Below are 24,755 nucleotides of genomic sequence, written 5' to 3' on the forward strand. Positions count from 1 at the left end.
CTATAATAGTATTTATGAAACAATTTATTGAATAAGGAATAGATTCTTTGGTTCCTCAAAAGAAAAAAAGACTAAGTAGATAAAAACTAAGACTACTAAGCCCTAAGCGAATCAAAACAAGTGTCCACGGACTGGTTATACTGATGCGTGGTAAATTCTTTGGGAGAGAAGTAGTAAAAATGTAGGGAAGATTGTTCTGGTAGCAGAGATGTATGATTAATATAGATCAGGTGTCCAAGTATGGGAAAAAGATGTAAAGAGATCCCATTCATCCCAATGGGCAATACATGCTTGTTCAAATCAAGAGAAGATGATGTAAAACCAAGTTTAAAACTCAGCAGACTGATACACACGCACCCCCCACAAGACACACACAACCCAGCTACGAGTAAATCTTGAAGACAAAAGGCAAAAGAAAATGGAGTAGAAATTGCTGATATATATGAATTGAGGTAGGCCTCCAAAGTTTTATTGAAAAAGGTGGAGTGAGAAGGGATTCCACCATGAAAACCTCATAGGTCAATTTCACAGGGTAAGAGAAAATAGTAGAACTATCCTGGAAGATTTTCTGTTTAAAAAACAGACAGACAAAAAACACAACAGAGAAACAAATCAAGTACATCACTCCATAACCACACGGGGAGAAGGGTCTCCCGTGTCCATCCTTTGTAAGTACTCTACCTAGTCAGGTTATATAGACTTTATAACTGCAAAGACAGACCTTTTAATAGTATCTCATTAAAAGATGCTTCCTTCTGTTTCATAGTACATGTACTTCAACGGCTAACACTATTCAAAGTGCTCAAAACTAAAACCCAGATTCATTATCTTTGTCATGCCCATGACAAAGTTTGATTATTTTATTTAGTACAGAAATGAGGTCTGTAGACCCCTGGGGTCCCAAGACTTTTTAAGGGGTCCTAAAGATCAAAATTATTTTTACAGTAATATAAAATACTGTTATAAAATATGCTTTCTTCATTGAATTTATTTTTACACTGATATTACAAACCAATAGTTGGTAAAACTGCTCACACCTTAGTAGGAATCAAGGCACTAACACCTTACAGTATTAGTAGTCATTATACTATTCACCACCAGGCACTTAAAAAAAAAACTCACAAAAATTCTTCACTGAGAGATTCCTTGATGAAGGAGGAAAAACACTTTATTAAAATCTTAACCCTGAAACACACCTTTTCAATATCCTCTGTAACAAAAAGTACACATACAGTATTTCTGTTGCATACCAAAATGATGGTTGTCTCAAAGAAAAGCACTGTGAAAATGTCTGAACTGCAAGCTGAACTAGCTACTTTTTTCATGGAACACCATTTTTACTTCAAACAACTCACAAAGTATGGTTTTTCAGATTGAGAATTTGGCAGACATTTTCTTGCAAATAAACAAAGTGAATCTGTCACTTTTAAGAAAACAACTAACAATATTTGTTGGCAAGAATAAAACTTAAGCTTTTAAGAGATAATTAGGATTTGGAAAATTTATCAGCCACCATGAGCTTGAGAGCTTCCTGATACTACTCCAAAATTTCTGTGATGAGATCAGTGGGGATGTTAATGACTCTGGTTTATTCTATTGTGTAATGAACATTTGGAAGATTTGTATAACTCAGTGAACAAATATTTTCCCAATGACTAGCATAAGGTTATGCATGAGGAAAACAACCCATTCAAAGTTCAAGAGAGACTAATGGATTTTAATATAACAGAATACAAAATGTTCACTGATACACTTTCAGAACTTGCACTGCACCTAACCCTTAAGGAACTACCCACTTGCTGAGATTTGGTGTAGTAGCAAAGAACATCCAAATTTATTTGAAAAATGAATTATTTTGATTTAAAAAAATTACATCTATCTATCCTTGAAAGGCCGTTTTTCCCATAAATTTCCACTGTAACAATGTATCTCAACATGTGAATGCAGAAGCAGATGTGAGAACCCAGATGTCTTCTATTAAACCAGAGATTAAACAGGGACTTCCAAAATTTTAAAACAACGCCATTCTTCTCATGGAAATTTTTTGTCTTGGAAGTTATTTTCCATAAAACATATTATGTGTGTTAACATGTTATAGATAGGTTTGTTACTGTTATGTTAAAATGCACTAGTACTATAAAACTTCACAGTGTTAAGTTCTGATGCCACATATACTGATAGCTATAACCCATTTAAAGAAAATTTTTCTAAAGTCATTAATAAATTAAGAATGTAATGAGGTACTATGTCTAAAATGTTTTAGACCTGCTAGTATAAAAATTGATTCCCTCTTGGCAATATTGGTGCTAATGTTTTCTGGAAGAATTCAAGAGTTTCCCTGGGGAAACAGACCTCTTATGCCACAATACTGTTCATACTATAATATGACCTAAATCATGACTGGTATGATTTCTGTTATGTTCATATTGAAATTACATTAGGTATCCTGTAAATTTATACCTAATAAAAAAAAAGGTACTTAAAAGCCATAAACATCTTCATGTAAAAGTTCTAGCTTTGATAAAACATATGGAATCTATTAACTAAAATATGGAGGAGTGAAAATTATACATTTTCTGAGACTACACCTATAAGTGAACTTCTTTCCAGATACACCTGCTTGTGTATAAATTTCAATAATTTGACTGAAATTCAGTTTCTCTCTCCTTCATTCAACAAACATTTACTGAGTGCTAATATAAGCCTGGCACTGTTCTAGGCCCTGAATGCTGCAATAGAGAAATCTATTAATACAAAGAATGATATTGTACAGAATAGTCTTCACAGCCAAATTCCAGGCTGCATCCCATATTTTTATCAAATTCCTTCACAAAAAGCAGTGAAACGGTGTGGAGGCTGTGGTAAAGGAGCACTGCCCCCGTGACAGTTTCTCCTCCAATGGTGTGGATTCCCACTATCCTGCACGTCTGCCCAGCCTCACATCTGTGTTAAGTGGTAGGTTCCAAAGGGCTTCAATCCCTTCTCCAACAACTGAAACATGAAGCTGGTCTCTGTCTTGCAGCCTTTGTTTCCTAAAGAGAATACATTCAACACTGCAAACAATGGCAGCCTTCTTCACCATATACATGGAAACAAATAATGCAGGGCCTTGGCACTACAGAATCAATTAAATCATATACTCCATCTGTTAGCTACATGAGAAATAAAAGGAGACAGCTAGCTGAGCAACAAATCTGCCATTATTTATAGTCAGATTTCCAGGCTATACATGGTACAAATTCCATACCTGCCCCTCTGCACTGTGAGGACACAAAAGAAAGACGCAGAGGAGATGTGGGGAGTGGAGATCCAGGAAACAGAGGCACATCTGTGTTTAATAATGGCAAGTAACTAATCCACACTCATTTTGCTACTCCTAACCATATCAATAACTGCCGTGGATATATCAGAAGAAATTCAAGCCTAAGCTAATCGGGTTTCCCTTCTTTTTGATATTGTATATAAGCTATTACCACCCTTTTGCCAGGCAGAGAAACCTAGGCCCAGGCAGAATTGCTGGGTAAACACAGCTGTCCCCAGGATCTCCCATCATCCTTTCCCCAGACTAGTCTCCTTTCCGAGCACTCTAATACTTAGCACTCCAGTACTTAGCACTACTCTACCAATGAAACTCTCTGCCTTGACAACTCCCTCCAGCTTCCCCCTGAGCCCCACCTCTGACCCGCTACAATCTAAAACCAGCTGAGCCCCTGCCCTCCTCAATCGGTAGTTGTACTCTAGGTTTTTTACACTAGGTCCCCGACCAACACAGCCAACAAATACATTTCATCCCTTAAAGTTAGGTAGATGACAATCTTAACAATCTGATGTAACAAAATGTCAATGAATAATAATGGCTTGATGTCCTGCTTTCCAAGGAACTTATAACAAATGCATAAATTACATTACCTTAACTCAGTGTTTCTCAAATTTGAGTAATACCAAGTACCTTCTATAAGAAAACAAAGTGACACACTAGTCCCAAGAGTTGGTTTGTATATTTTATTGTTACTAACATATAAATATAAATAAAAACACTAGGCATGGTCCTCATCTGAAAGCACTTCCAACTATAAAATGAAAAAAAAAAAAAAACTACCTATCAATACCAAGGTACTGGGCTTCCCTGGTGGCGCAGTGGTTAAGAATCCGCCTGCCAATACAGGGGACACACATTCAAGCCCTGGGGTTCGGGAAGATCCCACATGCCGCAGAGCAACTAAGCCCGTGCACCACAACTACTGAGCGCCTGCGCTCTAGAGCCCGTGAGCCACAACTACTGAAGCCCGCACACCTAGAGCCCGTGCTCTGCCACTGCAATGAGAAGCCTGCGCACTGCAACGAAAGAGTAGTCCCTGCTCGCCGCAACTAGAGAAAGCCCGCGTGCAGCAACAAAGACCCAACTCAGCCAAAATTAAAAAAGAAAATTAAAAAAATAAAATACCAAGGTACTTTATGTACAATGTCTACTACAGGATTAAAATAAACACAAATGGTCTTACTTTGTTACAAAGTGGCCACCCAGATGATCTAAAATGTGTTATGTATATTATTTTATTTTTAGACTACCACATGGACAAAAAAGTTTTTAATTTCTCATGGAGAAATTACTAACCCAGAATATATCTACAGATGTTAGATGTTACTCACTTTGTGATCTAACAACGTGAAAAAAAATGATATAAAGTGGGAGACCTGAAGACAAAAAGAAATATTCGAGAAGGTGGATGTTTTCAGGTCCTTCAATTTATCATTCCTAATATAATCTTGTAGGAAATGGTCAATAATGATTTGAATAATTATACTACTTGTATAATTCATGAAATACAGGTCTATTTCAACACAAATTAATTTTTTCATTTACTTGCAACTTATGTAACACTAATACAATTCAACCTTCAAAAGCAGATATACATATATGACTTAGAAAAATTTGAAATGTATTTGGTGTTTTAATACAAATAGACATCTTAGAACAACTTTATAAATAATTCATCATATATGAAGATGAATATAATCACATGCCTAACCAGCTGGCAAGAACAGAATAGAATACAACATTAAAAAAAAATCATGACAGGCCAAGGCACAAACAAATTTGGTGGGGGGAGGGGGAAGCGTATTACTTAGAGGCTAATCAAAACTAAATGAACACAAAACTGCATGCGCAGGGGGACCTGGGAGAATATCTGACTAAGCTAGAAGGTTTAGCCCCATGGTTCTTCAAAATTTGCTGCACATTAAATCATCTGGGGAACTTTTAAAAAGCCTGCTGTCCATGTAGCATCCCATACTAATTAAACCACAATCTCTGGAGGTGGGAGTCAGATAGCAATATTTTTAAAAGATCTCCAGGTGAATACAGGGCAGAGCAAAGTTTGGGAAGTCCTGTTTACCCAACTGAAAGCACTCTGATATCTTCCCTTGCCTCTTCCAGTTTTGGGTAGTAGCCCCAGCCATTCCTTGACCTGTGGCAACCCAATCCCTGTCTCCATCTTTGCATGGCCATCTTCCCACTGTGTCTGTGTCTTCACATACCACATGCCCTTCTCCTAGGTGCGTGTTCAAATTTCCCTCTTTTTATAAGAACATCAGTCACAGTGGAAAAAGGACCCACCCTAATGACCTCATCTTAATTACATCTGCAAAAATCTTATTTCCAGATAAGGTCACATTCACAAGTACCAAGGGTTACAACTTCAACATATCTTTGAGGGGACATAATTCAACACATACACTTAAGTTTCAAAACTCCCCTAACAAATCAACTATAAAATTTAGTGGTATGCAGTTAAACAAAGAACTCCAGCTTAGAGAGAACTAACTCAACTATGTTGCACCTTTTCAGAGCTTGAAAGGACAACAGATTTGAAGGTACTTTAAACAGAGCATCCTTCCTCTTTCATCTCCTCAGCAGCAAACTACTCCATTATTAAACTATAAAGGTTGAAAGAATAAACTACTCTCAAGCTAGTTTCTTCTAGCCTTGACTGCCAAACTTCTATTTTAAGGCACACCTTTAGCAAAGTCCAAAATTCTTTAGCCTGACAATAAAGCCCCTTCTGATATAGTAACCTAAAGGTATAGCTTATATTTCTTCCAATACCCTTACAATCAAGCCAAACTGGACAGCATTGTCAAACTACATCACTGTACTAGTTTCCTAGTGCTGCCATAACAAAGTACCACAGATAAGGTGGCGTACAGCAGAAATTTATTGCCTTACAGTTTTGGAAGTCAGAAGTCCAAACATCAAGGTGTTGGCAGGGCTCATTCTGAAGGTGCTGAGGAAGGATCTCTCCTAGCTTCCTTGGCTCCTTGGATGTATTACTCTAGCCACCTTGCCATATCTCCCTGTGGCTCTTCACACTGTTTTTCCTGTGTGTCTGTGTCCAAATTTCCTATTTTTATAAGGACAACAGTCATATTGGATTAGAGCCTACCCTAATAACCTCATTTTAACATAATTATCTCTGTAAAGACCCTATTTCCAAATAAGGTTATAGTCTGAGGTACTGGGGGTTTGCACTTCAACTAATGAATTTCAGAAGACACAATTCAACCTATAACAGTCATTAAGCAGAGAAAGCCCAGGATTAGTAAACAAAGATGCCATCATTTTACCCCTCCAAAAGTGTAGATGGCAGCTGTAAACGAAGGCTAACAAAAAAGCCTTTTCCCCTGACCTTCAGTTATCTCTCTAGCTTGGCTATCAGATAAAATCCCTTTAAAACAAAATTCAGACCAACACTAATTATGTTAACTATGATGGCATCAACATGCATGGAATAATTTAAGTAACTTTATGTCGTCAAATGTATTACTACTGTTCAGAATTTAATCACTCTTCTCTTTTCCTGCAATAGTTATTCATCCCCACCGTAACCCTTGGACCCTGGCTACGTGGCATAGTTTGGCCAACGGAAACTGAGTAGATGAGCTGTCCAATCACAGCTTTAAGAGGTATTAAAAATTATCTGCCAGGGACTTCCCTGGCAGTTCAGTGGTTAAGACTCTGCCTTCCAATGCAGGAGGTGCGGGTTCGATCCCTGGCTGGGGAGCTAAGATCCCACATGCCTCATGGCTAAAACACCAAAACAGAAACAATATTGTAACAAATTCAATAAAGACTTTAAAAGTGGTCCACATCAAAAAAATCTTAAAAAAAAAAAAAGTATCTGCCAGTGCTCTTACTCTTTTCTTCTGCCACATGAATGAGCGTGTTCTACATGGGGCCTGCTCTGAAAGCCTGGATCCCCAAATGAGAAGACACAGAACGGAGGCACAGCCAACCCACGTTATCTACATGCAAAGTATTTGGAAAATAAATCTTTATTTTTGTAAACCAGTGAAATTATTTATAATCATAAAGAAAACTAACATACTTTAAAGTAGTATTTTGACTGCATATATCCCTAGAGGATATAACCTAGGGACAAAAAAGAATCACAAAGAAAATTTAAACTTCTTTCTGTAGTCTTATTATAGTAATAATTCTTTAGCATTACTAATTTGAATATTTTTATAAATATATATAAAACAAATAAGAAATTACATTAAATCCATTACAAATCAAAATTTTCAGAAAGGAAAAAAATAGGTACGAATAGAGAAGCAGTAAAGATCTTTTCATTTTCTCTTCATGGTATAGTACTGTCTGTACTCCTCAAGCTGGCTACACCTGAAAGATATATAGCAATATGCTAGGGAGGATGAGAAGGCAGAGGATGAATGTGTCACATTATCTCAAGGAATAATTTTTCTTGATAATAAATAAGTTTGGTCGTTTTACTTTTATAAAAATCACTTATCTGATGGAACTGCATACAAAAAATTAAAATTATTTTCGTGTTTATAATACAGATGTATTTTCAATAAAATTCACACAACACAAATCAAGCTTTAAAACCCTATAGTAATCTTAAATTTGAATTGAAATATAAGCAGGAATTTGTGATTTATTTCTCTTACTAAATACGCATTTCCTTGTTCCAAAAAGGCCTAGCAACAATTAATGACAACCTAGTAGTAAAAAGCACTCCGTGCTTTCATTGTAGTCTCTAAATAAACACTTCTCATAAAAATAGGAATGCTTTGGAGGAAAGACCAATTTCACAGCTGAAGCAGAAAACCTGGAACATCTTGCCATGCAAGAAAGCAAGGAAACAACCGAAGGCCACGTGCATCACGTCAAAAGGAGACAGGAACCGCAATGGATTAAAACACCTCAAAAATACTTCTTAATCCATGAGATTATAAAAATTAAAAATAAACTTCACAGCACTGGTCACCTTGAGAGGGTACCACCAACTCATCAGTCTAAAAACTGACAACTAAAACAACTCAAGCACATACCCTGCTTTTGCTGTGCAAGTTCTATTTCAGTATCCCAATACTTGACAAGGAAGAGTCCTTCTTCACAGAATTCCAGCTAATCAATGCAAAAACAATGATATAATTAAAACAACAATTTTCTATCCCTAAGAAAATAAAGAATCTAGGCAACAATCATTAATGGACACTAAGACCACCAGGGGAATATCTGATGTGGAACTTTATAATGGATAGATCAGACTAACAACAACTAAATCCACTAATCAACATCAACACCACCGAAAGTGATACAACCAGATGGTGTATGCCCCATGGTGTGAGGCAGAAGGAAGAAAAGACTTCGTGATCAAAGAATTAAAAAGTGAATTTAATCATACCTCAACTAGCACTTTACAGAAGTTACAGGAGGACAGTAGAATGTATTAGTAATACCACAATGATGTGATTAGCCAAATCCAGAATATGGAGAATTTGACAGGACAATTTTTTTCTACCAACAGGTGGAAGAGACTGAAATTTAGCAACCAAAAGCAGTGTGCAGACCTTGTTTGGATTCTGTTTAAAAGTAACCATCTGAAAATGTCATTTGGAAGGCAAAAGAAAAATTTTAATTCTCTTTACCTCTTCCAGTTTCTCATAAGCCTTTCATCTTTTCTAGGCCACTGTAACATATGAAGCCTAGCCTTTTCTCCACAGTAATGAATGGGAAGGATAAGGAAATCTATAAGGATGAGGGTAGTGAGTGCAGAGACAATACAATGACTTATTTCATACTCAACATGTATCCTAGTTTTCTGATCCTGATTTGAATATGAAATCCTGGGCTTGACTCTTTCTATGGATAGTAAACAACTCCAGATAAGATGACTTGGTATAAATTCATCTAGACATATTCCAAGGGTTTTCACCAGACTTATCAAATTGCTGATCAATTTTCTGCTTCTCAAGTACAGGTATTAGAACAGCCTTTTTCCTTCAATATGATGCAAAGGCATGCTAGGTGCTCAATAGTTTAAAAAAAAAAAAAACTGCACACACACACAAAACAACTGAGAGAGTGAAAGTGCTTTTCTTCTCGTTGCTCTCAACCTCATCTCTTTTTTGGAGAAGGAAACACATTTAGGGAAAAGAGAATACTGTCTACACCCAGAGACAACTTCAGAATCAGTTTACTTCAAAAACATCAAGGAATTAGTAGTAAGTTTTCTTACTAGTATAGTAAAACCCCTTGATTACAATCAGATATTTAATCTTTTTTTTTTTTTAGTTTAAATGCATTTCATTTTTAGACAAACTACATGACGTATTTTTTTCTCGAAAGCAATGCCTCAGCTCCAAATAAATCACCGTCAAAACAAACGAAGAGCTCAAGATGACATCAGTCCCATTTCTCTAAGTCCTGGTGTCGAGTGGATGAAAAGGAGCAGCCAGCCAGTTATGATGACAGGTGACAGATCCAAAGTAACTGCCAAATTTGTTAACATTTTTCCATTTCTAGATCATCCTTAAAGAAAATCATATGTGGGGTCACAGCATCCGCACAATAGTCCAGCAGAGCTACCATGCCATCTAGATTCACGTTTTCACCAATAAAGAACGGACAGTCTTTGAAATTAGCAAGGATGTGTTTGATTTGTTCTGCAGCCCCTGTCACAGAAGGTTTTTTACTCTTTCTGGTCCCTGTCCTCCAAGTTTCCCTTTGGCTGACTTCATGTAATCTTTGATGTACTCCTTGTAGGCTTCTTTTTTGAAGCTGGTTTTCTGCAAGTGATGGTTCATGACAATATCGACACCAGTGATTACTGTGTTCAGTACCTTCACCCTCGGGTCCTTCAGCAGAGGCATTTCCACCAATAAGCGAGTCATCAATGTCACCCTCTGTCCTACTGACCATCATCCCCCTCCACCTCCAGACACAGCCTGTCAGCAACCTCCCAGATCTTGTAGATGTCGGAGAACATCTCACCACGGCTCATGAGGTCCCGGTAGATAATCATGATGGGGACTGGTGGACATGACGGCGGCACTAGCTTAGTAGGAGTCTGGAGCTCAGAGTGAGCACGGTGTGCTTCAGGGGCAAAGGAAAAGTTAATCTTTGTTTTTCATCTCAATTATGTAACTAAAAACTGCTTTTTGGAGCAGAATTTTCTTATACAATTCTCTGAACAAAAGGAAAAAGAAACATTCTTTCAAAAAAGTACGACGTTCTGTTTAGGCCACTGATCTCAAAAACACTCAACCTCAATTAAAATACCTATATAGTTATAAAAAGAGTAATTGTTATGATAAAAATGTTACATATAAAATGTTATAATGAAAATGAATATATAAGTTAGAAACAATGAGCATTTGAACTGTCATATAAATTTTTAAGAATTGTTCCCACAAATCATACCTATTTTCACTCTACAGAAAGGTTTCTCAGCATTTTATAAGTACTCTACTGAACTAAAAGCCCAAAACATAAATTATAATAAATGTAACACAAATCAGGAAAAAAGTACTATTTTCTTTGGTCCTGCTGGTATAAAATAACTGTTAACTGATACAACCTATAATATATAAAATATTAAGAATCATAGGCTTTAGAGCTGAAGGGAACAAGAGATTTTTTTCTCCTCCTGGTTTAGGTTGCCCCTATTAATTAAAACCTCAAAACATTTACATGTAAATATACACTCATTTTCTCCTTAAAACACTGGTTTAAAAAAACCTAAAATGGATGGCTACAGTACTAGATATGAGCAGTATGCAAAACTGAACCCATGAAAATAGTGATTGCAAAACAGACATGAGCGCAGAGCATCTGCTATTATCAAAACTTATACAGAGATTTGGGTTTGGAGAGGAAGAGTGAGAAGATGAAACAAAGAAGAATCTTCATCCCTTTTCTCAGTTTCTGGTTACTTGATCAGTTATCACAGGGTTACCTAATATAGGAAAGGTTTTCAACCTATTCACAGCCAGTAGGTAAGAGTCTGGAATTATTTTCCTTTCAATTGTTCTGTATTTAAGAAGCATATTGTGCCGAAACTCAAGACTGCCAGAACTGAAAGAATGCTCCTCCTTTCCATTATGTAATGGAAATGGGTTCACCTCTTTTTTCTGTCCCTCCTTATATTAGTGGTAAAGGAAACTTTCAGGGCAACAATAAAAAAGCATTTAGAGGTAATAGCAGCAAATGAAAACATACAAAATTAATTTTTTATTTACATAGACCACTACGCTAAAGAAACCATACTGGATCATACAATGTGTGGGATAGGTTAGATATTTCAAACACTGTGGTGATGCAATTAAATACTCTAGGAATGACAGCTTATCATGTTTATTAAAAAATGCAAGCTAAAAAAAAATGCAAGCTATGGGAAAGGACACACTTAATCCTTAATATTCACTAATTATGCCTGAAATATAGCCTGATTCATAAGAGGCACCCAATTATTATTTGTTGAAAATAAATGAATAATGGTTTTTTTCCCACTAGTCAGTAGTATTTAAAAAGACCAAAAAATAATCTTCAGTGATGACTACAACTCAATGTTCCTTCTCATCCACCCCTATATTGAGCTCTATTACCCTCTCAACTTCAATAACTTGTATCTCCATTTTTCTTTTTTTTTTTTTTTTTTGGAGAAAGGGGTGGAAGAAAGAAAAAGGCCACATTCCAGTTTCTAGCCCACTAGTGACTCTTGTTTAGTGTGGTATATCAAAATCACCTGTGGCAGCTTCTTCAAAGTAATGTCATAAACTTTGTGACAACTCGGAAAACTCTTAATTCAGGGTCAGCAAGTCAGAAGTACAGCCCAGGCATGTCGATCTTAACAAGTTCCTCGGGTCATACAAACCATGCCGACATCACACTACACACTTCAAAAACTTCTTTATCTTTAAATCCTGTAACTGTAAACAAAACAAAACACACACATCCTCTTTTTCACTGTAAACTCCTTATATCTTTGATCTACTCAGTTTCTTTCTTTTACACTTATTTTTCTGAGTTTTAAAAATTCTTATTAGTTATCTATTTTACACATATCAGTGTGTACATGTCAATCCCAATCTCCCAATTCATCCCACCACCACCCCCCTGCCACTTTCCCCCCTTGGTGTCCATACGTTTCTTCTCTACATCTGTGTCTCTATTTCTGTCCTGCAAACCGGTTCATTTGTACCATTTTTCCAGGTTCCACATATATGCGTTAATATACAATATTTGTTTTTCTCTTTCTGACTTACTTCACTCTGTACGACAGTCTCTAGATCCATCCACATCTCTACAATTTCATTCCTTTTTATGGCTGAGTAATATTCCATTGTATATATGTACCACATCTTTATCCATTCAAATGTCAATGGACATTTAGGTTGCTTCCATGACCTGGCTATTGTAAATAGTGATGCAATGAACATTGGGGTGCATGTGTCTTTTTGAATTATGGTTTACTCTGGATATATGCCCAGTAGTGGGATTGCTGGATCATATGGTAATTCTATTTTTACTTTTTTAAGGAACCTCCATACTGTTCTTCATAGTGGCTCTGTATCAATTTGCATGCCCACAAACAGTGCAAGAGGGTTCCCTATTCTCCACACCCTCTCCAGCATTTGTTGTTTGTAGATTTTCTGATGATGCCCATTCTAACTGGTGTGAGGTGATACCTCATTGTAGTTTTGATTTGCATTTCTCTAATAATTAGTGATGCTGAGCAGCTTTTCATGTGCTTCTTGGCCATCTGTATGCCTTCTTTGGAGGAATGTCTATTTAGGTCTTCTGCCCATTTTTGGATTGGGTTGTTTGTTATTTAATGTTCAGCTGCGTGAGCTATTTATATATTTTGCAGATTAATACTCTGTCCCTTAATTCATTTACAAACATTTTCTCCCATTCTGAGGGTTGCCTTTTTGTCTTGTTTGTAGTTTCCTTTGCTTTGCAAAAGCTTTTAAGTTTCATTAGGTCCCAATTGTTTATTTTGTTTTAAGTTCCATTACTCAAGGAGGTGGATCAGAAAAGATCTTGCTGTGATTTATGTCAAAGAGTGTTCTTCCTATGTTTCCTCTAAGAGTTTTATAGTGTCTGGTCTTACATTTAGGTCTTTAATCCATTTTGAGTTTCTTTTTGTGTATGATGTTAGGGAGTGTTCTCATTTCATCCTTTTACATGTAGCTGTCCAGTTTTCCCAGCACCACTTATTGAAGAGACTGTCTTTTCTCCATTGTATATCCTTGCCTCCTTTGTCATACATTAGTAGACCATAGGTGCGTGGGTTTATCTCAGGGCTTTCTATCCTGTTCCATTGATCTATATTTCTGTTTTTCTGCCAGTACCATACTGTCTTGATTACTGTAGCTTTATAGTATAGTCTGAAGTCAGGGAGTCTGATTCCTCCAGCTCTGTTTTTTTCCCTCAAGACTGCTTTGGCTATTCCGGGTCTTTTGTGGCTCCATACAAATTTTAAGATTTTTTGGTTCCAGTTCTATAAAAAATGCCACTGGTAATTTGATAGGGATTGCACTGAATCTGTAGATTGCTTTGGGTAGTATAGTCATTTTCACAAAATTGATTCTTCCAATCCAAGAACATGGTATACCTTTCCATCTGTTTGTGTCATCTTTGATTTCTTTCATCAGTGTCTTATAGTTTTCTGAGTACAGGTCTTTTACCTTCTTAGGTAGGTTTATTTCTAGGTATTTTATTCTTTTTGTTGCAGTGGTGAATGGGATTGTTTCCTTAAATTCCCATTCTGATCTTTCGTTGTTAATGTACAGGAATGCAAGAGATTTCTGTGCATTAATTTTGTATCCTGCAACATTACCAAATTCACTGATTAGCTCTAGTAGTTTTCTGATAACATCTTTAGGATTCTCTATGTATAATATCATGTCATCTGCAAACAGTGACAGTTTTACTTCTTCTTTTCCAATTTGTATTCCTTTTCTTTTTCTTCTCTGATTGCCATAGCTAGGACTTCCAAAACTATACTGAATAATAGTGGCAAGAGTGGACATCCTTGTCTTGTTCCTGTTCTTAGAGGAAATGCTTTCAGTTTTTCACCACTGAGAATGACATTTGTTGTGGGTTTGTTGTATATGACCTTTATTATATTGAGGTAGGTCCCCTCTATGCCCACTTCTGGAGTTTTTATCATAAAAAAACTGGGTGATGAATTTTGTCAAAAGCTTTTCCTGCATCTATTGAGATGATCATACGGTTTTTATTCTTCTATTTGTTAATATGGTGTATCACACTGATTGATTTGCATACATTGAAGAATCCTTGCATCCCTGGGATAAACCCCACTTAATCATGGTGTATGATCCTTTTTTTTTTTGGTATGATCCTTTTAAATGTGTTGTTGGATTCTGTTTGCTAGTATTCTGTTGAGGATTTTTGCATCTATATTCATCAGCGATAGTGGTCTGTAATTTCTTTTTGTAGTATGTGTGTCTGATTTTGGTATCAGGGTGATGGTGGCTTCATAGAATGAGTTTGGGAGTGTTCCTTCCTCTGCAGTTTTTTGGAAGAGTTTGAGAAGGATGCATGTTAGCTCTTCTCTAAATGTTTGACAGAATTCACCTGTGAAGCCATCTGGTCCTGGACTTCTGTTTGTTGGAAGATTTTTAATCACAGTTTCAATTTCATACTTGTGATTGGTCTGTTCATATTTTCTATTTCTTCCTGGTTCAGTCTTGGAAGGTTATACCTTTCTAAGAATTTGTGCATTTCTTCCACGTTGTCCATTTTATTGGCATAGAGTTGCTTGTAGTAATCTCTCAGGATGCTTTGTATTTCTGCTATGTCCTTTGTAACTTCTCCTTTTTCATTTCTAATTTTATTGATTTGAGTCCTCTCCCTCTTTTTCTTGATGAGTCTGGCTAATGGTTCATCAATTTTGTTTATCTTCTCAAAGAACCAGGTTTTATTTTCATTGATCTTTGCTATTGTTTTCTTTGTTTCTATTCCATTTATTTCTGTTCTGATTTTTAGGATTTCTTTCCTTCTACTAACTTTGGGTTTTGTTTGTTCTTCTTTCTCTAGTTCCTTTAGGTGTAGGGTTAGATTGTTTATTTGAGATTTTTCTTGTTTCTTGAGATGGCTTGTATTGCTATAAATTTCCCTCTCAGAACTGTTTTTGCTGCATCCCATAGGTTTTGGATCATCGTGTTTTCATTGTCATTTGTCTCTAGGTATTTTTTGATTTCTTCAGTGATCTCTTGGTTATTTAGTAACATGTTGTTTAGCCTCCATGTGTTTGCGATGTCTTTTTCCCCTGTAATTGATTTCTAATCTCATGGCGTTTTGGTCAGAAAAGATGCTTGATTTGCTTTTAATTTTCCTAAATTTACCAAGGCTTGATTTGTGACCCAAGATGTGATCAATCCTGGATAATGTTCCATGTGCATTTGACAAGAAAGTGTAATCCGCTGTTTTCGTATGGAATATCCTATAAGTATCTATCTGGTCTGTTGTGTCATTTAAAGCTTGTGTTTCCTTATTAATTTTCTGTCTGGATGATCTGTCCATTGGTGTAAGTGAGGTGTTTAAGTCCCTCACTATTACTGTGTTACTGTTGATTTCCTCTTTTATAGCTGTTAGCAGTTGCCTTATGCATTGAGGTGCTCCTAAGTCAGGTGCATATATAATTGTTATATCTTCTTCTCAGATTGATCCCTTGATCATTATGTAGTGTCCTTCCTTGTCTCTTGTAACATTCTTTATTTTAAAGTCTATCTTACCTGATACGAGTATTGCTACTCCAGCTTTCTTTTGATTTCCATTTGCATGGAATAATCTTTTTCCATCCCCTTTCAGTCTGTATGTGTCCCTAGGTCTGAAGTGGGTCTCTTGTAGACAGCATATATCCATTTTGTATCCATTCTATGAGCCTGTGTCTTTTGGGTGGAGCATTTAATCCATTCACATTTAAGGCAATGATAGAAATGTATGTTCCTATTACCATTTTCCTAATTGTTTTGGGTTTATTTTTGTAGATCCTTTTATTCTCTTGTGTTTCCCACTTAGAGAAGTTTCTTTAGCATTTGTTGTAGAGCTGGTTTGGTGGTGCTGAATTCTCTTATCTTTTGCTTGTCTGTAAAGCTTTTGATTTCTCTGTCGAATCCGAATGAGATACTTGCTGGGTAGAGTAATCTTGGTGTTAGGTTCTTCCCTTTCATCACTTTAAATATATCCCTTCTGGCTTGTTGAGTTTCTGCTGAGAAATCAGCTGTTAACCTTATGGAAGTCCCCTTGTCTGTTATCTGTCATTTTTCCCTTGTTGCTTTCAATAATTTGTCTTTAATTTCTGTCAATTTGATTATTATGTGTTTCTCTTGGGTTTATCCTGCCTGGGACTCTCTGTGCTTTCTGGACTTGGGTGGCTATTTGCTTTCCCATTTTAGGGAAGTTTTCAACTCTAATCTCTTCAAATATTTTCTCGGGTCCTTTCTCTCTCTCTTCTCCTTCTGGGACCCCTATAATGTGAATGTTGTTGCATTTAATGTTGTCCCAGAGGTCTCTTAGGCTGTCTTCATTTCTTTTCATTCTTTTTTCTTTACTCTGTTCCACAACAGTGAATTCCACCACTGTGTCTTCCAGGTCACTTATCCATTCTTCTGCGTCAGTTGTTCTGCTATTGATTCCTTCTAGTGTAGTTTTCATTCCAATTATCGTATTGTTCATCTCTGTTTGTTTGCTCTTTAATTCTTCTAGGTGTTTGTTCCTTAATTCTTCTAGGTCTTTGTAAAACATTTCTTGCATCTTCTCCATCTTTTCCTCCATTCTTTTTCTGAGGTCACGGATCATCTTCACTATCATTATTCTGAATTCTTTCCTGGAAGGTTGCCTATGTCCACACTTCATTTAGTTGTTTTTCTGGGGTTTTACCTTGTTCTTTCAACTGGTACAAAGTCCTCTGCCTTTTCACTTTTTCTATCTTTCTGTGAATGTGGTTTTCCTTCCACAGGCCGAAGAACTGTAGTTCTTCTTGCTTCTGCTGTCTGCCCTCTCTACTCAGTTTCTAATTGAACAGATTTTCAAGATAACGTCACGTTACTCATGCTTCTCAGTGTCTTCCAATCCCATATCATCCTCCTTAACTGTATCTGCATTCCCTCCATTTTCATGCAAACCTACTGATCAGACATTTCAAGAACTGTGACATTTAACTCACGTAGTCTTACCAATTCCAACTCAAAAGCACTGTAACTTATGTAAATCCCAAACCATGTTGTATCTAAAACCATTCTGCAACCTCTGAGCTATTTGACAATCATTTTATTAGGTTTTTAACTTCCTTATCAGATTTGCCATCATGGATTTTCAAAAATTTTAACTTCTCTTAGGGGCCCTATCTCACTAAAAGCCCCTCAATCTCAGATGGCTTTAATTCTTTGGTAAAAGTTATTAGAACTTCCTTGATTTTTTGCTCAATTCAAAAATCTTTATTTTTATTCATCCTATTATCTTGTGCTGCCTCTCTGAAGAAGTAGTAGAAAAAGATACAAAAGAGAAAAAATAGTCTCTAACATTGAATCTGTAATTTGTTGGGTCTCCTACATATACTATTTAACTAGTAAAATCACTAGCCCTTTGTAAAGGAATTTAATACAGTGGCTAACAAAAACAATAGCTTTTTTCTGCTCCAGTAGTAAGCACCTATACAGATGAGAAAATAAATATTCCACTTACAAGAGCAAAAAACTATTAAATATTTACAAAAGAAACTAACAAGAAAGGCACAGATTTATGTGACCAAACATAATAGTCAATTGAAAAATACAAAGATCTGAACAAAGGAAGAGGCTGCATTACTGTGCAGACTTGAGCTGTCACAAGTAACTATCCATCTGAAAGGAAATAAAAGTGGGCCCACATGTTTTACTCTAGACAAAACTTAATTCCAAAATATTTAAAGCACATAAATGTGTATGTTTGTGTATATATGTGTATGTGTGTACATATACACAGATACTTCACATATATCAACACATCTTAAAGAAACATCGAAGCTACATGTCCAATCTAGAGAGCAGGAAAAAAATCTTTTTAACCAAGACTGGAAACTCAAATACTATACAAGAAATGACAGCTATATCTGAGTACATAAAGATCCACTAGATATCAAGAAAATACATATCAAAGTAACATGGAGTAAAATTATACTCATTAAAATTGGTAAAAATTTAAAAGATCTAGAATGTTTATTTCTGGCAGGAAGGTGGGGACAGGTCACACAGTGCAAGAGGAAATGTGAAAAAAAACCCTTTGGAAAACAATCTGGCAACTTTTTAGTAGAAGTAAAAACACTAGACTGGAACATAAGAATTTCCCTTTTTTTGTTTGTTTGTTACAATGGTCACACAGCTGCAATGTCACGTAGTTCAACTAATACATATACTCTACAACACAGAGAAATAAAAGCACAAGTTCTTAAGGATGTTTATTTTAAGAACACTTTTTTTAGTGGCAAAGGTTGGCGGGGGGAGGAAATACAGTGAATGCCCATTAAAGGAGAGTATCAAAACAAGATCGTGGTACATTCACAATATTCATGGATTATAAAGTCATCAAAAAACAATAAACTGATGGAGGAGGGAGCAAAAGAAAAAAGTACACAACAAGAAGTATAAGCATATCCACACATTTAAGTAAAAGAATACATGTACACATATAAAGAAGAAAAACATTTGTTACTGTTCAAATTTTATGGATTCTAAATAACTTTTTTACTAATCAACTCGAAATTCAACAGGTCTTCATACGCTTTCATTACTTCACACTCCTTGCCATTTCCAGCATTTGAGAAGACTGAAATAAAAAATCTTTTAAACTTCCAGCATTTGACTTTCTGATTCTGTCCTCTTCTATCTCTTTTACTGATTTTTCTTCCTGCCCTACATGTGTACAGCTGACTTCTTTATTAGTCCTCTGATCTTCCCTCTACTACCCCAACTAAGGATCTCATCCACTCTGAAGAATTACAAAACCACCAACTCTCCCATTGCGTACCACTCTCTAACACGGCCCCTCATCTTTCCCATTCCAAACATTCCAGTTCCAGCTGACTGATGTGCAAATATCTACGGCCTTTCAGATATCATCACTCAGCATTATTAGCGGCAATTTATGCCCTATACTCCCAAACGTGTTTCTCCTCTTGCCTGTAACTATCACTAATTCCATCATTCACCAACACTTTAAATTTTAGTATTATACTGGATTCAATTTTCTATCTCAGCTTTTACCTGCAATCCTCTGGATTCCATCTTCTCTTACCTATACAACGCCACTTTCAACCATGCCTTCCTTTCTGCAGTACCTACCACCTGTATTACTACAATAACTTCAATGTCTCCTAGGTTTTTTCAAACTGTCTTCTAAAATCTATGCATAAAACATAACCCTGATTATGTCATATGTATTCATTGGTATCTATTAGCTTCCACATTTACTCTAAATTTTTTATCGAAGCATTTAAGTTCTCCTTCTCCTTATGGTCTCAAGGTATCCATCTGCCTGTACAGCACCTTCCTTGAATGTACTCTACCTTCAGGTGAATATATTTGTATCATTCTAACATCCCCCCAATTCCACATTTCTGCTTTTTAAGCTCTTTGTTCCAACTACAAGTGATGAAATTTTTCTATTCTTCAAATGTCATCTCCTTATGAAGCCTATTCAAACGCCAACCTTGAAAAAGATGCTTCCTCCTTTCCACCTGTACCCCAAAGCACAGTTTTTTGTTTTTTTGTTTCTTTGAAAAAAACAAAAAACCCTTTTCAAAACTGGTCAGTAGTTAAAAAACAACTGTTAGGTTAGAAATCAGAATGTTGCTATTTTCTTTCAAATGCTACTGTTTTTGACATTAAATCAAGTCATTTAACCTCCCTGAGCCCCAGTTTCCCATTCTGAAAAATAGAAATAAAATCTAATCTACGAACCTCACAGGTAGGTAGGAGTGCATGGAAAGCCAATTTATAACTTACATGTTAACATTGTTATTATATCACCTTTTATTGTACATATTTGATTTTTTAGTCACTACCAAATTAAAGCATTTAAAAGGCAGCCTGGGGCTTCCCTGGTGGCGCAGTGGTTGGGAGTCCGCCTGCTGATGCAGGGGACACAGGTTCGAGCCCTAGTCCAGGAAGATCCCACATGCCACGCAGCGGCTAGGCCCGTGAGCCATGGCCACTGAGCCTGCGCGTCCGGAGCCTGTGCTCCGCAACGGGAGAGGCCCGCGTACCGTAAAAAAAAAAAAAAAGAAAAAGAAAAAAAAGGCAGCCTGTACTTTATATTTTGGCATTCAACACATAATAGCTATAAAATATATATATATATATGCATCTTCATAAGTCATAAAATATAGCTCTCATGTGTAAGAAATATAATCAAAGCACAATTCATGTAAAACATCCTACAATCGTTCTCCCCACAGATATATTTTCAGAAAAACTACTGTCACGTAATATTTCTGGACCTCTGATTTAGTTCACCTGAAACACAAAACACAATTAGTTAACTGGCAGGTGGGTAGGGACCCTTTAAAATGGCTGATAAATAGCTAAACAGTCAAAGAATTGCAGTAACACATATATATAATACATATGTAAGTGATTAAGGTGTGACTATGATGGCAGTATTCTACCAATCCAACAAACTTATCCAGCATTCATAGTTGAGCATTAATTAGTGCTTTAGTTTACCCTAAAATTCTAGAGGTTAACGTTAGGGTTATTACAGTGACATGAAACAAGAGATTTTAAAAAATATATACAAGAGAAGCATGTTAATTTTGTCTAAGCTGAAAGATTTTGTCTTTTCCTAATTCCATAAAAAGCAAAATTAATGATGGACAGTGTTTATAAAAAACTTTTATGAAAATGGAAGAGTGGAAATGATACTTTGGTCCTAAAGAAACTTATAAATCTTGAACTTAATTACAAGAACTTAGAAGTCCTTGAGTTACCTTTGAAAACCATACAAACCTGTAATACCTTGTCAAACCAAAAAGCAAGACAGCTACCTAAAACTAAGGTCTTATCTAAAGGACATAGGAACCAACCTGAAGAGGCTCTCACTAGCCAAAAATGGGACAATATGTGCATCAATACAGAAAATAATTCAATAATCTAAAACACAATTGTGTTTAAAGCCATGAGTTCACAGGACAAGGCATTTTACTGCAACCATGCCACACTGTTGGCTAATATTTCTTGGCATTTTGTTATTTCACCAAAAAATTGCTTTCATATTTGGTACCACATCTGCATTTGACTTTCTGATTCTGTCCTCTTCTTTGCTTTCATATTTGGTACCGCATCTACTCTTAGGTCTCATATACACACTCTTGTACTTACCTACTTATATTTCACTTCTTAAATCTAAACCTAAGATTCCATAAATTGTTCCTGTTATGAATTTTAATCTACTGTTGCTATAGTGCCTGGTAAGGCTACCGTGGTTACTGATAAGAAACCTTGTTACTAAGAGTTTAGCTCTTAAAAATAATGGTCAAGGGCTTCCCTGGTGGCGCAGTGGTTGACAGTCCGCCTGCCGATGCAAGGGACGCGGGTTCGTGCCCCGGTCCAGGAAGATCCCACATGCCGCGGAGCGGCTGGGCCCGTGAGCCATGGCCGCTGAACCTGCGCATCTGGAGCCTGTGCTCCGCAACGGGAGAGGCCACAGCAGTGAGAGCCCCGCGTACCGTAAAAAAAAAAAAAAAATTAAAAATAAATAATGGTCAAATGCCAAGAAGAAGTAGCAGCAAAATAAAGTCATGAGTAATTGGGCTATATATTATGGATTAAAATAGGTATGGGTAAAAAAGGAAAATGAAAGTTAAGAATGATGAAGAGCAGCTGATGAGTATCTATTACTTTGTGTGTTCATTTGGGGGAAAAAAAAAAAAAAAAAAGCTCACCCTGTACGTGATGTTGCCGAGTTCCATAAACAAACATCAGGCAGCATGATGTAATAGAAAGAGTCCTGGACTGAGTCAGGAGACCTCTGTTCTAGTCCAAGCCCTCAGTTTCCTCATCTGTAAAATGAGGGTGCTGAATTAGATAATCTGAAAGGGCTCCTCTAGCTTTAACACTGAGGGATTCTACAGATGAATTTAGGAAGAAGCAATAAAATGCAGGATTTTTGTTAACAGTAAAGTTAACATTGCAAACAGCAGGTGGAACAGGGATGGAAACAATTTTCACAAATACTGAACTGCAAAAAGCAATTCTTTCATAACTTTTCACTACCAGAAAGGTTTTTACAATATACCAGCCTTAGTAAGTAACATTATCATCTAAACTAGATTAGCAGTGAGCGACCAAATTATGACCTCAAAAAACCTATTCAGCAGCCAGACTGCCCAAGTAAATCTTGGAAACACTACAGGAACACCTTTGGGCTAGTAATTACTTTAGGTGATAAAATGCCTCATAACTTTCCACAATTAAGTAACTGAACAAAGAGTAAAATGACACAAAAAATGATTAGAGTAAATTAAACAATTACTTTTAGTTGCAATAAAACAATAATTATGCTATGATATCCTTCTTTGTTAATGAGAGTATTTTCCCTAAGCATAATAATTTCTTTCCTGGTTAGCTCTCAAAATAGAACCTGGCTTCTTCTGACAACAAGGTAATTTGAAATAAATGACATTTTTTTCCACTGGTGACACAAAGAAATATAAAAAGAGAAGAGTATCTTTTGTTTAAGTTTTCTATACTGAAAGAAATCAAGCTTCTATAAGTAACAAATAATAGAAAGGCTCTGGTGCCTCAAAAACTTGTGGTTTCCTAACTGCAATTTCCTAAATATAGGTAATTAACTGATTAGTCCTAGCTAATCATCCAGGGTCTAATAAATTCAGTTTTAAGTTCATAGATCAGCTGATGTTATACTTTATTTTTTTATTTATGTGAATGCTATGATTTTCACCTGGCAGACTTCTAAAACTCTAGGTATATGAGAACCAATAAACATATCTCTACAAAAACGTATCTCTACTATCAAGAATCTATCAAGGGCTTCCCTGGTGGCACAGTGGTTGAGAGTCCGCCTGCCGATGCAGGGGACACGGGTTCGTGCCCCGGTCCGGGAAGATCCCACATGCTGCGGAGCGGCTGGGCCCGTGAGCCATTGCCGCTGAGCCTGCACGCCTGTAGCCTGGGCTCCGCAACGGGAGAGGCCACAACAGTGAGAGGCCCGCGTACCGCAAAAAAAAAAAAAACTATCAAAAATCTCTTTTAAAGGATGTGATCTATATCTTTTAAAGGATTTAAAGATAAAAATGAAACAGTCAATGAAAAACACTTGTTTTTACAGCTTACTTTATGCAAATTACATAGTGATTATAAAATAAATTGGCATACACATAATTCCATTAATTATTCACTTGAACATTTCACCCTGGCAATATAATACCTAGTATGTTATTCAGAATCACTAATAAAATTTCTTTCTGGCTGGTAGAAACAAAGACAAAAATAAAGCAGTCTTGATGGTAATGAAATTTGTTCTTGGCTAGTCTTAAAATAGTTGTGATATCCATGTATCTCTGAGACAAAAAAATCTGGGAAACAAAATTTTCCCTCACATGAAATATATTTTCGATTTTAATCTGGGCATTTTGATTTACAGCCCTAATGAGTTGATTAAAATAACCTTACACTTAGCTGCACACAGTAGAAATCAGTATGATATGTGAAGCATACTTTAGGGTGCTATTTCGAGCCTAAGCTGTTTTCAGCAATTACTCCAACTACCTCACCTCCCCCTCCCCCAATGACTTTTTCAGAGACACTTAAACATTATGCTTATTTACTAATAAAAATACAATTACTAATGATTACTATAAGCAGTATTGTTTTTCGCCAAAATCAAGCAGATGTAAACCAGCTCCTCAAAAATTCAGGACTGGTTGACTGTACTGGGTAAAGTATTATTCTCCTTTGAAAAGGCGTTGGTACCAAGATGAGCAGTTAAAGGAGAATTTGATGTTTAAATAACTAGTTGGTATGTGGCAAGAAGCCCACTGGATTGTTCCTCACTAAATTTCAATTTGTAGAACATAAGCACATTTGTTACTCTTCCTACCACTTACATAAGTCAGCATACAGTACAATTTTCCCAAAGACCAAAACGCCTCATTTAGAGATCAATAATACAAAATTCTAAAAACAGTTATAAATGGCTAGATGCTGCACACAAAACAGCAGCACATTTGCTTTTTGTTTGTTTGGGGGTTTTTTGCAGCACATTTGCTTTGAGAAAGCTTTAATAGAAATGGTCGTTCTTTTCATTATTGCAATATAATTGGAAAAATAAAAACACAAAAGACCAAAAATAAGTCCAAACCTGACTAATTTCTGCTCACTAGAAATTATCAAGCCATTTAAACATCAATTAATTACATATA

At 36.3% G+C, this 24,755-nt stretch overlaps 1 protein-coding gene and 1 pseudogene across 6 annotated transcripts in view; both read right to left on the bottom strand.

The window, feature by feature from the left end:
• TBL1XR1 (TBL1X receptor 1) overlaps positions 1 to 24,755 on the bottom strand; it is a 188,787-nt gene that overhangs the window by 54,140 nt on the left and 109,892 nt on the right. The window contains exon 1 of one of the 6 annotated variants that reach the window (XM_032629513.1): positions 6,227 to 6,354. The exons of the other annotated variants lie outside the window; for them this stretch is intronic. The gene's annotated coding sequence lies outside the window, so the exon portion shown is untranslated. Of the gene's footprint in view, positions 1 to 6,226; positions 6,355 to 24,755 lie in introns of those variants that run through there. 6 annotated transcript variants of the gene reach the window in all.
• LOC116752748 lies at positions 7,436 to 12,390 on the bottom strand (annotated as a pseudogene).

Source organism: Phocoena sinus, chromosome 4, assembly GCF_008692025.1.
Source record: "Phocoena sinus isolate mPhoSin1 chromosome 4, mPhoSin1.pri, whole genome shotgun sequence".
NCBI classification, from domain to species: domain Eukaryota; kingdom Metazoa; phylum Chordata; class Mammalia; order Artiodactyla; family Phocoenidae; genus Phocoena; species Phocoena sinus.